Genomic DNA, 13237 nt, shown 5'->3' on the forward strand with positions numbered 1-13237 from the left:
AAGTGTAAGGCTCAGTTATTTGAACGACTCAGAAATGTGTTGCAAAACAAGTACAATTCGATTTATAAAACCATTCAGTGTTGTGACAAAGATTATCCTCAAGCTGTCAATTAATTGACCAAACCATCAACCCGGATGTAAAAATTCTCCCTATTATCTTTCCGTGTGTAGTTGAATTACCTTTAGTTAGCAGTTTGTCGCCTCAGTTCACTGATGCTTGTCTGTACTGCGGTTCAAATTTGTAAGGATTATATTGCTCCTTACCCTTTCATTTGAGCAACTGAAGGATAAAAATATTTTCCGAGCATTAAGACCTTAAGTTTATGTTGATTTCCTTACTTGGTTTCATCACTTATGACTGTTGACCGACAACAGAAAGAGAGCCCGGTCTCACCGGAGTCTTAATCTTTTCAGAACCATAGACAATGTTTAATAAATCATTCAAGCGCATTACTAAGTGGTACGGATATTTTCATTCTTATGGTTTTCAAGGCTTTGAAAACAAAACTTACGCTTCAAATCCGGACAAATCTTTCACGGACTCTAACAACTTCAGAAAGGTAATAACTTTGCACATATCCTTAGTTTTTATTAGATACCCTTACTTATCGCTTGGCTGTAATAAGAAATTATTAAATTTAAGCTTCCCTTTTGGGTTATTGAGGAAAAATACACAAACAGTGTGGCGATACAGTTTGGTGTAAGTGAACCTGCGTTTCATTACCACAGACTAACCACCCGATTAAAATCCTCCTTATTTTGTGCATATTTTTTTCCCAACCCTGCAATAAAAATTTTGCGAAAAAGAGAAGAGAAAGCAGTCCACCACTTTCTCGTATTTTGATATTTCCAAAATATCTTTCTTTTAATTTCCCCCAAAAGAAAAGAAAAACATTAATATCCAGTTCAGTACCACCTTACGAAACATTAACAGTTCCCTTTGTGGTTTCACAGGAGCTGGTTCCCAAAGCAACATGAAGAACCACCTTAATTACATCAACAATCCTTCGCAGAAAAATTTGAATATTCCATGTCAAACACTAAAGGCCCACTTTTTCTAGTCAGTTCATTGTATTTCTCCACCATTCAATCGGCGTTCCAGAGATTTCAGTTTGCTTCTTGGTGAAGTGGGATGATCGGTATAATGTTAGAATCGATTCATCAACGAAGTCGAGAATCCAGTTAAGACCAAATAGCCTTATTGGCCTAGCAAACCCAGTGCAGGTTTAGTGAGTCCCTTCAGGTCGGGACAGCATCAAATAACAGCCATGCACGTATTGCGCGCGCACAGTAAGCTCGCTCCGCGAGTTGCTGTTGCAGTCAGCTGCATTATAATCGGACTCTTTCCGAGTTCTCAAACTTCACACTTTCTAATTTTGGGATTTATCTGCATGAGAATTGAAAGTCATTTATATCTCAAAGGCTTCACAATTGTAATCAATTTAGAACAGAAGCCTGGTCTCGAGGTATCCCGGCCCGAAAACGACTAAACTTCTTCTCCTGGTTGGACATTAGTAAAATATATTTGATAGAAAATTTAACTGATCCAAATATCGCCTGGATTATTTCATTTTGACGAGAATATTGTCTTCCAATGCACGTGTTTATATATTTTGCCTGACTTAAGTGTCAACTAATTTTGTTTTATTAATATTTCTTGCTTTCATATCCAGCTTTGAACTTGACCCTCCCCAGCGTGTATTGAGCTCATGCAGGAGCAGTCATCACCCGAGTTTTGTTTTCGAAAACATTACTTTGACTCCAGGTTTATGTTTCTCTAAATCAAGAGTCAATAATTGGGAAAGAGAGCGAATCTGAGGGCGTGGCCGGGATATGTGAATTTCACTAAAGTTATTTTTAGAGTTACAATTAAACGGAAGTCTAATTCCTGGGACGTCCGCACATCTTAATTGAAGCGCTCCAGGCCCTTGTAATTATAATATGCGTTGTAATGGCGACTGTTGAATATTCAACATGACCTTGTACTCGACCGCGATTTACAGGCGTCTGGATTTCGGCATAAATATACCGGATGAGTCTATTGAAGGGCCTGGTGAGTGCGTTCCACAAAAAGAAGTTGCAGAAAGCGGTCCTACTCGTAAGCGCAAGATAAGCGAGGTTTTGTCTTCCGAAGAAGACTCCAATTCTGTTTCCTTCGGCGGGAAAGCCGTGAGAAGAAGTCCGCGTCTCGCGGTTAAAGCTTTAAAAGGTCTTCTTGAAAAGAAACAGAAGAAAGCCAAGGAATTATCCCAAGAGCAGTATCTTCGGGAACTCAGGACCTCCAAAGAAGTGCAGATATTAAAAAAGCTGGAGGAAGAAGTCTATCAACTTGACGCTTCGCTGCACTGTGAAATGGAAGCGATATCCGGCCATCACCAAAGTGCAGCTCTCAGCGTCTATCCTCGCAAGGAGAGGACCTTCAGTGAAAAACTTGGCACGTACCATCCAGTAAGATTACTTTTCTGTCCATCAGGGCATTATAAAATACAGGTATTCAACCATAAAACTGTCGACGAGGGTCAAGTTGACTTGAACGATCGATTGTCTGTGGAGCGAGTGATTGAGGTTTTTCGACCGCATTCAGGTTTTGTTATGTGCCCTGGAATTTCAGACTACGATGCAATCTTCGCGGATATTCGCATTCAACCATCAAACGTGAAAGAAGAGCTTTGGCCCTGGAGACACATAAGTGCTAGAAAGTGCAAGTTGTGTCACAAACCGAGGAAGCTGGATTTGGCCGACGAAATGTGCGACATACGCAGCGAGTGTAGACTTGCGAGGAAACAAATGCTTGTTGTTCGTGACAGAAGAACGAGCTTGCTAGAAGAAGAGCGCAATGAAAGACAGCAGGCGTCGTCCAAAGTTAGATTGTCCTGCTTGAGCCCGGAAGCCAAATATTGAGGCATGAGAACGTTCGAAAAGAGCGAAAGAATTTGATAAGAATTGCGGAGCGAATGATCAGTAGAACATCTGTGACAGTCAACCAACAACAGAATAGCGAGCTGGTGAAACTAGTTCAGTCAATTGAATAGTGCAATGAAGGACAAGAAGGTTTAGCGAAAGTAGTGGAAGAGGCTGACAATCACAAGCCCGGTACTGGAGCGGTTATCCGTGAAATGTGGCATATGGAGAAGGAATCATTTTTCAAGGACCAGGCCAAGAATGGTAAGTCAAGAAGTTTAAGTTTCCTTTTTTCAAAAACACAAAGTAAACATCATTCATTACCATATTTCACCAGAGTTACGGTATGATACTCAAAGAGTCGTATTTCTTTCATACTATTTTAAAAACAAAGTGTGGTAGTAAAGCAGGTAGTTTGTAAGACAAATCAACGCACATGTACAAGTGTACAATCAGTGAAAAATACTCTTTGATACCAGTTAATTAACAAGTGATACTCATTATGCCACCCTTTTAAATTGAAACCATTGGTCGGAACCTTGAAAAACGCTCATCAGAGCTCGCTGCGTTTCCTTTTGCCTTAACTATATCTATATAGACTATGCACGATGAATGAAGATTGACAATAAATAAATGTATCTGTCTAAAGCAGAGTGTTCTTTTTCGATTTTAGGAAAATAATATTCGTTCGCTATCCGGTTATTTACATGTCGGCCATGTGCATAAATAATTTTTTTTCTGTTTATGTCAGTCCCCATCGAGTCATTTCTTTCTCTTTCTTCTAGAAACTGGAAGACAAAGTAATAAGTGGTCGTCTGCAACGATAAGAGTTGATAAGCTTTTTATTTAATTAATTTTCATATGCTTTTCCAGAGAAATTTTTCCAGAAACATGCATCAAAGGCATGAATGTCCTAGTATAGGGTTGCCCTGTATACAATAGTCCAAATATCAGAACAAAAACAACCAAAAAAAATTGCTTGACAATGTGTCATAAACACAGAAAAAACTCTTGGTCTATTTCTTGATTTACATTTAAAAGGGAAAAAGAGACCATATAATTTGTGTTTTATACAATGTAATGTACTGTACATAAATGATTTTATGTAATTTCACTTCTTTTATTTAATAGCTCATGCTATCTATGCCAGAAGTCCAGCAGCATTTCGTGCTGTTCGAGACCTAGGCATCCTGCAAGTACCGTGCACCAATTATCTTCAACGTATCATTAGCAAAAATGCTGATGGGCCTTGGATCCATGAAGACTACATTGCTCATCAAAGGCAAGAATATGAAAATTTCACCAAAATACAGATTGATACTAGAAAGAAAAGACCATTGGGCATTGGTGTCCTGGTTTTTGATGAGACAAAGGCTAGTAAAAGCAACCATAATAAAGTCTTAATATAAAAATAAATAAATTAACAAATATAGCTGCTGGTTCATGTATTTCTGGGTCTTTTTCTTTTGTTCTTTCTTATAATTATATCAGGCTTTATTGAAAGAAAAGTTTTATGCAGTAGAAAATCTTTACACTTGTAAAGGCCAGCTAAGTAAGTGCAGAAAATTAAAACTATGAATTTCTGGATGTCCAAATTGGCAAAAGTTAAACACAGGACAGAACAACAAATTAAGTCATTGCTTTAGTGCAATCATCTTTAGTGCAAGCAGTTTAACAGTTACTTCAACAATGTTGCAATAATTAATTTAGTTGATTTTACCTGGAAGCATTTACTTTACTTGAAACAAAGGTGCAGTCAAAAATTGTTTGGAATTCAATGCATGAATGGGACCATTAGGGGCTATGCTATGAGTCCAGAGGAATTGCCTTGGCTACATGATGTGTATATCAGTGTTGGAGGGGACTATGATCTACAGAAAATCTTATATATCCTTCAATTTTTGTGGAGAGATTAAACGTCAAAGGTTCATGTTATTGGTCCTTATTTCACCTTATTTCATCTTACTCAGTTCGTCTGGTGTACGATCCTTTTGGCATCACTAGTTTAAAAGCAGTTTTCCCTTTATGGTAACCTGAGCCAGTCAACTGTTGGTGGCTGTCAAGGAAGTAATGCAAGTACCCTTATTGCCTCGCTGTTTGGCTTTCAGTTTGGCAAACATGGTCTGCCAGAGTTAACTGCAAGCACCCTACTAAGTCAGTGGTTTGAAGTACTGGCTCAGGCAATGTTTGAAGGAAATGCTCTGCATGATCTGCTGTTTGATGGAGAGGCTAGAAATCTTGACATAGAAGATGCTGTGGAGGGCTGTGGAGATGATTTTCATTTTATGATCAAGCCATTGGGTTTGATTCGCAATCAGGAGATTTTTCACCTCTGATAACCACTTTGCAAGCAAGGGCAAGCCGGCAACAGAAGCAAGTGGCTGTTATGATCTCTAGCCTCCGCACTGTGGCAGTTCTAATTTGGGAGACAGAAGCCATTGCAATTGTAGATTCCCATTCCCATGGCCAGCGTGGAGCCATGGTAGGCTATGTACCCCATGGACAGGGTAGCTGTCGTGATATTGTAAATTGGTACTCAGGGGTGATGCAAAAATTCTTCAATGAAAATCTAGGCTTGTGCACTCTTACATTTGTTTCTTATGATTGCACGTAGGCCTTTTGCCATAAAAGTTAATCCAAGTTCTTTGACTTTAGTGAATGGGGATAACAGTACATTAAACTTAACATATAAGAGTTTTTAAGGGTCATGTATTGCTTGCAAGGCAAGTCATACAGCATTTTTGCTGTATGACTTGTCTTGCAAAAAGAGAATTTTTTCACAGGTATGCCACAGCTCATACAGGCTAATTGTAGCCCCTGGTGGCTGGGTAGAATGTGACAGGTGTTAAAGAAGGGAATTTTTCAATGTAGATCACACATGCAGATCGGGAGCATCACATAACTGAACTGACTGAAAGAAAATTAAGTTTTACTAGAGATACTTACCTTAAAAACTGAAGTAAAGTGCGTAAATGTTTTTGGGGTTAGAAATTAGGGCCAGGCTTCCCTTATAAGTTTGTTTTCTGTAGCCCTCAAAATTTCTCTAACCTTAAAGTATGTTTTGTCCTGACCTGTGTGATCACATAATGTCTCTGAGTTCCATACTTCTTACATGAAAATTAATAGAGTCTACCTTTTTTTAGTAATACTAAATGTCTTTAGGTTGTCTCTCAGTGACTGACCAGCTTCAACAACTTTACCAGATTTGGCCAACTCCTCAAATTTTCCTCTGAAGAACTCTTTTGTTCTTGTGTTACGTAGTTTGTGAAGTATATCACGGTATATCTTATTAATTACAGAAAAAGGATAAGTTGTAGTTAATGCTCCACATTTTCCTATTGACCATTTGAAAGATTTTAACAATTGCTCATCATTATACACATTAAAGTGAACTACTTCCAAAAAATTGTTTTGTGCTTGTTTAGTTTCCTCTCATTCACGTATTCTGTGATTGTCAAATCAGCATCCCTAACAAAGTTAAGAAAATGCTTCTTCACAAAAGTCAAATTACTCTCATCAAGCAGTTTTAGAGCCTGAGAAAGACTGTTTTTGTCAGATTCTTTAAGTTTCTCCAAAATATCCAGTTCAAGCTCCATGTCAATCCTGCTTTGCGAAGTGACCTTTCTCTTGCCTTTCTTTGCTGATAGGGTATCTTTTCTTAGTGTAATCATTTGACAGAGAGCTGCCCCTGATATTTTGTACAAAGTAACATTATCCTCTGGTAAAATGCTCTGCTGAACCTGATCTACAGGCTTAGCAAGATTGTACGATTGGGACTGGGCGAAGTCGTAAACAAGAGAGTGCACAATTCCTGTCACGGCCCGAATTGTAGCGGTGAATGGTTAATGGACAAGTCGGTAAACACTGGAGCACATACCTCTGAATTTTTAGATGAACCTTCCAAATAGCTTGTTAGAGTGTTCATCCAGCGCAATGTCAGATGAAGTTTGCGGTCTTTCTTTTCTTCCTCTGCAACTGCAGATACATGTTCCATGTAAACCGAAAACATGTGATTCACCAGATTTCGCAGCTCGTTGTAGCGAGCCTCGAGTGTTTCCTCGATAAGCTTTCGATGCGTTTCCAAATGTTTCACGACTGGTTGTTTACAAAGCTGTTCCAATAAGAAATTCAAGCACATGGGACGTTTACCCTCTAGTTTCATTATAACTTCGTCTAGTTCCTTTTTTTTCAGCGTCTTTGTTGCTTTCTTTTTTTGATTCCCGCCGCGATTTGCTTGATAATTTTTAGTGTTTTTGTTTTTGTTGGAATTACTGGTCGTGCTTCACTAGTACTGAGAACGACTTTCGGCTCCCTCGACTTTTTTGCGCGACGATTAATATTCCCCGCTCTCTGCTGGCTTTTCGCTTCAGGTTTCTTTCTTCCACCTTTATTTGGTGCCAAAGGTCCTGCACCGAAATCACTGTCGTCGCTGTTATCGTGCGTAGCGCTTGTTGAAGTTGAAAGTTCGCTATCAGCATCGCTGTCCGCGCCGGACCTCAGTTCCTCCTCAAAGTCTGATATTTCATCGAGCGAATCATTCTACTCCAAGGAAATCGTGGTATCAACCTCTCAATATAGATTATCGGCATCATCTTAAAAACCTTTCCCGTGGATAAGAAAATCGCTCTCATCGATAAATCTCACCTCCACGCGCGACGCCATTTTTTTCTCACATCTTTTCTTGGATGACTCTTGACGTCACCGATTAAAGTCTGCGGACCTCTCGGAAAACCAACTTCCGATAAATGCAAGGGTCTAAATAACTTAAGTGAAATTCACATATCCCAAGGGCCTGACTGGGCGTTTCCGTCTCTGTCCCAATTATGGCTCTTATCTAAATTTACTTCGTTAAGCTGAGTATACAGATACAAAGAAGGCAAGAAGTGGCCTTATGTCTTCAATCGGTGAAGGTGAAGTTTCAGTAGGAAGAAACGTTTTGGGACATTTTGTATGTACTACCTACGTAAATCGATTATTCTTTGATCAGTGCTTCACTAAGTGAATCATTCAGGTGAATATTAGTAACGGCTGGAAACGTTTTTCTCTGTGTAGAATACTTGTAGGCTCCTCGATTTTTTCCTTACTCTGATTATGAATAGCTTCCTGGAAATTAACTGATTAAGTTAAGTTAGGCTCTGTCTTCACTCGCATTTTGAGATTTTTACCACCTCGGTGTCAGCCATTAATAATTAGGAAGCTTTAGCAACGACGACGGCGACGGCAACGAGAACGGCAGGAAACAATAGGCTTAATGAGCAAAAACAATCGCCCTGCACGTCCGTTTAAAATTCTGGTACATTTCTTTGCCGTTCTCGGCAAAAACAACAACCTGAAATAACCAAACTTTAGGTTTTCTCGAGAACGTGAGCGCGTGACGGTTAATTTCTCTTTCTTTCTCCTTACTTTAACGCGCCGTTCGTAGTGATATAGTCCCTGAATAGTTCGCCAGCATTTTCCAAGTGAAACACATCGAAATAACCTCGAAAGAGTTACAAATGTTTGTATCCATTATTGTCGCGAAATATATTATTTTTCCCCGCGCTAACAATGACCTCTCGCGCGGAAAAAAAAATTCTTGCGAAGCGATTTGCTGACGCTATCAGCGTGCACTATCGGGATTTTGAGCACGCTTACGTATATTGAATTTGATTGCGCGGCTCTGCTAGCTATGTTCTAAATTTGACTAGGCACAGCTAGTTTACATCGGCGCTAGTGTGTCATCTCTTGCTCATCGATTTTATTATTTTCTGTTCATGTCATATTCTAAATATTACATAATTTCCACTGTGAGCTTTTACTTATCAATTATGTGATTACTTATTTCATACGTTGCTAATTTTGAGGGCCTCACTGAAAACCGCTATGGCGAACTGGGCTCCCTCTTTCAATATTTTTTAATAATAATTATGATGATGTACACCCCAGTACATACCGTCGTTAAGCCATTGTAACCGGCGGTCAGAACAATCAGTGCAAGTGTGGTGTGATCAAAATGTTCTCGTCCCGGCGAAAGCAGACTAGGGATGCTTTTAATGAAGTTTTGGACAGCTTTGATGAGCAGTGAAACAGTTTGCTGAAGAACAAGGCACGAATAATTTAAAGAAGAACGTTTATATGAGGTGATTAAACTGATACGAATGATCTTAGCCAGACCCGACAATGAACGTTTCTAAGCCCAAGCAATTATATAAAATTATCTTTACTGTTAAATAGTGGTACAGTGCGTCTCGTGCATTTCATTTATCGCGTAGATACATGGAGAAAAACAGCCTCGTAACCCTGTCACCGGATCAGTTCCAAGGCTTGTCCAAACTGAAAGACCAGCTCAGTAAGTAAACCCAACAATTTTATTTGAACGAGATGGCGGACGGAAACTATACCTAACTGCACTAGTAAAAATTCTTGACCTTACGCGAGATATCTGATCATCTGTAATCAATGTTCATTAGCGGCTGTCGTATTATTTGGTTATTTTAAATATTCTGTTAGGGGATGTGGGATTGCGAAAAAAAAGAAGAACATATACTTGGGGAATAAGTAATTCTAAATTATAAGTTAAATTGTATCTGTGGCGTGACACAAAAAGTGACTTATTCCTTCACCCTTGTTCTGCTTAAGGTTTCGTTGAATTACTCAAACCATTGTGCCTTGGCTGGCTTAGAGTTAGACACCTTAAGCTTGGAGGTTACCAGAGTCACGTATGACGTTGCTCGAGTTTGAAGTTGCTATTACATCCAAGATAGCAACTGCCAACTCTGATCTCATTGGCATGATGTCACATGACAGAAAAAAAAGACAATTATTAAAAGGACGTAGCAATTCTTTCCCATATATGAATCAGCGCGTACTCATACTCGGATTAAGCGAGGCAACCGCTAACTGCCATTACCTAATTTTTTTAAGTAGTCCCAAGCAGTGAGGTATTTTCAATCTCCTTTTGGTGTCACATAATTCATAAAGATATTTTTTTACAATAAGACGCGGAAGAGTTGATAAAGCTATTAGAAGGTTTTTTAGCAATGGAAGTTTGCTTCTAGAGTTTTATGTACTTTAAGTAATAATGATCTGTCTTCTTTGTCGTTCAAGGGCTGTTTATGAGAACAATATTCAGTACCTACAGCGTGGAGTTATAAAGACTTAACAAACATGCAGCTTATGTGAGTCTCCGTTTCTCATTAGCATTTTTAATCGACGCTAATGAAGCACTGCAAAACTGGGGTCTTGTGAGAGTGCAGTCGTCGGTATGTTCTGCATCTCCGTCATTTGAGTAGGTTGTGTCAAAAGTTACACACGAGTGACCACGATTGACAGCAAATGACCACGAGTGAACACTAACAATCAAGAGTGAGCAAGAAGATATATATTTGGCTGACATCATAATCTCATTATCATCAGGTGACTTCATCCAAAAACTTGTGATTTCAACGTAGATAAACCATTCACGGAGACTGACATATGCAAACAATGTACCACTTCCTTCATTGAAAGCGTACTTCCCAGAGCTACTTCGCTGTCAAAAATTGTTGCCCAATTAGTCCGCTTCCGTCCAGAATCCCGGCAGACAGAAGAAATTAAGTTAGGGAAATAAATAGGAAGAAAACGAGCGATAAATACCAAAAAATACGTTAAAATATAAAATAAAAGTTAAAAACAAAACAAACGAAAAAAGCAAAAGATGCAAAACAAACGAAAAAAGCAAAGATGCAAAGTTGACAGAGAAGACTCTTCTCTTCGTCACGGTGACGAGTGATTGAAACCGGATAAAAGGTTCGTGTGGTGGGAAGCAGGAAGATGACACCACTCCTTCCTTCCTCTAGTTACTGCTTACTAGTTTCTCTTGATCACACGAGTCACTAATGGCAGGTAGTGGTCATTCGTGGTCGCTCATAGTAACTCGGAGTTACTCATGATACTCGTGGTCACCACGGTCACTTGTGGTTACTCATGGTAACTAGTGGTCAATCATGATCGTTCGGGGTTCACTCGTGGTCATTTGTGGTCACTCGTGCTCATTTGGTGTTACTCGTGCTCTCTCACAAGCACTGATATTGGTTTTTTTTTAATATAACTTTATGTTCTAATGTTTGTCATTAACGAGTTATCCTTTCATTCTATCGTCGTTTACAGGAGCTTTTATTTCAACAAAATCCGCACAGTGAGCAACGAGCAATTTAAAGATATCGCGCCAGGTATTCGATTCCTGTGAGTATGAACAAACTACTATACAACTGCCAATACAGCCGGTCCAAACCTGAGCTCTACGGTCGCTACATCGACGACTGTATCCGGCGGCGCTACCTCCTCTACCAGAGAGGAGTTCACTCAATTCATAACCGCAGTCAATTCTTTTCACCCGGCTCTGAAATATACTTGGGAAATTTCTGACAACTCTTTATCTTTTTTAGACGTCAATGTTTCAATTGAAGGTAACGGTTTATGCACTAGTGTGTATTACAAACCTACAGACTCGCGTAATTACTTGTTATATTCGTCTTCGCATCCATCTCACGTTAAGAATTCCATTCCTTTTTCTCAGTTTCTAGGACCGTCGTTTATGCAGTGGTGACTCTGATTTCCACCACAAATCAGATTCAATGTGCCAGTTCTGCGATAAACGTGGTTACCCTGTTTCCGTCGTTAAAGCGGGTTACCACCGCGCTCAACTCATTGATCGACATTCAGCACTACAAACGTCGCATAAGGAAGATTCCGACCCCATTCCATTCACTCTCACGTTTCACCCTCACAACCACTCAGTTAAATCCATCATTCTTAAAAACTTTAGATTACTTCAAAACGATCCAGAGACAAGCACTATCTTTTCGCAGCCTCCTCTCATTTTATTAAAACGCGACAAAAACCTAGGCAATTTTTTGGTCAGAAGTTTTTTTCAGACTAATGACCAACCAGGCACTTTTAAATGCGCTCGTGCACGATGCAGAACGTGTCCTTTCATTCACAACACTGATAATATATCGGGACCTAAACGATCCATTAAGATCACCGATCACTTCACGTGCACCTCCGCCAATGCAATCTATTGCATAACTTGCACTTGTTGCAAAAAGATATACATTGGCGAAACAGGCAGAAGACTAGGTGACCGATTCCGAGAACACCTTCGAGACGTGGAAAGGAATGACAAGGACACATCGAAACCAGTCGCTAGACATTTTAATTTACTTAATCATTCCAAGCAACATATGGAAATCTGCGGTCTTTCCTTGCACTTAGGTGGCACGGAAAGTCGTAAAAATCTAGAACAAAAGCTCGTCTTTCAAACCGGCAGTCTAAATCCCACAGGGATCAACGAACGCTTTTCATTCCACTAATTTATTCATGTTTTTCTCGTTGCCATGCTCCTACCAATACCGTAGCTCCATTTTCTGCCTTTAAAAGCACACACAACCCACAATTCCTCTATTCGCTCTGACTATTCCCTTCCTTCATGCCCTCTAAATCCACCTTTTAAGAGCTACAAGTCAAAGGGAATTTGTTCGATTGCTCTCAAATTTGGACAGTAGCTAGTTTTACATATAAGCAATAAAAATTGTCTCCGAATTTATTTATATTTAGATACTTTTTTTTCAAGAGCGATTTTTGTACGATCACTCCACACTTTTTTTAATGCTATTTCAAAAATGTTCTGTAACTTGTCGCGCTACTTCGCTGGCACGCGAGACACCCCTGGAGTTGCACGGTAACCTGAAGCCGAAACGGAGCTGCTAAATTTGCGAAGCGAGTAAGCTGCGAAATACGATACGCTAAGTTCTTCAAAAGAATGATGAAAGGGAGGAACTGAGAAACGATGGAACGGTGGACCAGCGGAGTTGCGGAATATGTTGGGACGCGGAACGACCGAATACATTTTACGCATGAAGAAAAAAAAAGAGCCTCAAAAAATAAAATAGGACAATTATTCATAATTCACAAGCGAGGTAAAAGAAGCATAGGCATGTTGGAGCCCAGGGGATTGGTAACCATGAGTCTTTCGAGCTATCCCCTTTGAATTATTGTTATATTAACATTGTTAGCATTATTATTATTGCAAGAGATGGAAAACTTTTTTGAGAGACATGTTTCGGCATGCTTATGCCATCTTCAATCAATGAGTAACAGAACGCGAGTAATTGTATAACAGACAAGTAGATGAATAAAATATTTACATTATGACGTAATACAAAAGCGGGTACTAATTACAACGTGACACCAATGGGAAAGTCTTATAATGCTGTAATTGTTTGTTAAGTTCAGGTTCGATCTTATTTATATAAAAAGCTTCATTGAGTTTTAAATCAATTGAGTTGTTAGCAGAATCCACAATACTAAAGCTAAT

The 13237-nt window shown here is 39.4% G+C and overlaps 2 pseudogenes across 1 annotated transcript in view; one reads left to right on the top strand and one right to left on the bottom strand.

Annotated features, from left to right (window-relative positions):
- The window catches only part of LOC148742938 (delta-1-pyrroline-5-carboxylate synthase-like), a 595352-nt pseudogene that overhangs the window by 396258 nt on the left and 185857 nt on the right, over positions 1 to 13237 (bottom strand). The gene's annotated exons all lie outside the window — the stretch shown is intronic.
- Positions 3117 to 5615, top strand: LOC148742957 (uncharacterized; annotated as a pseudogene).

The sequence above is a fragment of the Stylophora pistillata genome, chromosome 1, assembly GCF_964205215.1.
Source record: "Stylophora pistillata chromosome 1, jaStyPist1.2, whole genome shotgun sequence".
Classification (NCBI taxonomy): Eukaryota; Metazoa; Cnidaria; class Anthozoa; order Scleractinia; family Pocilloporidae; genus Stylophora; species Stylophora pistillata.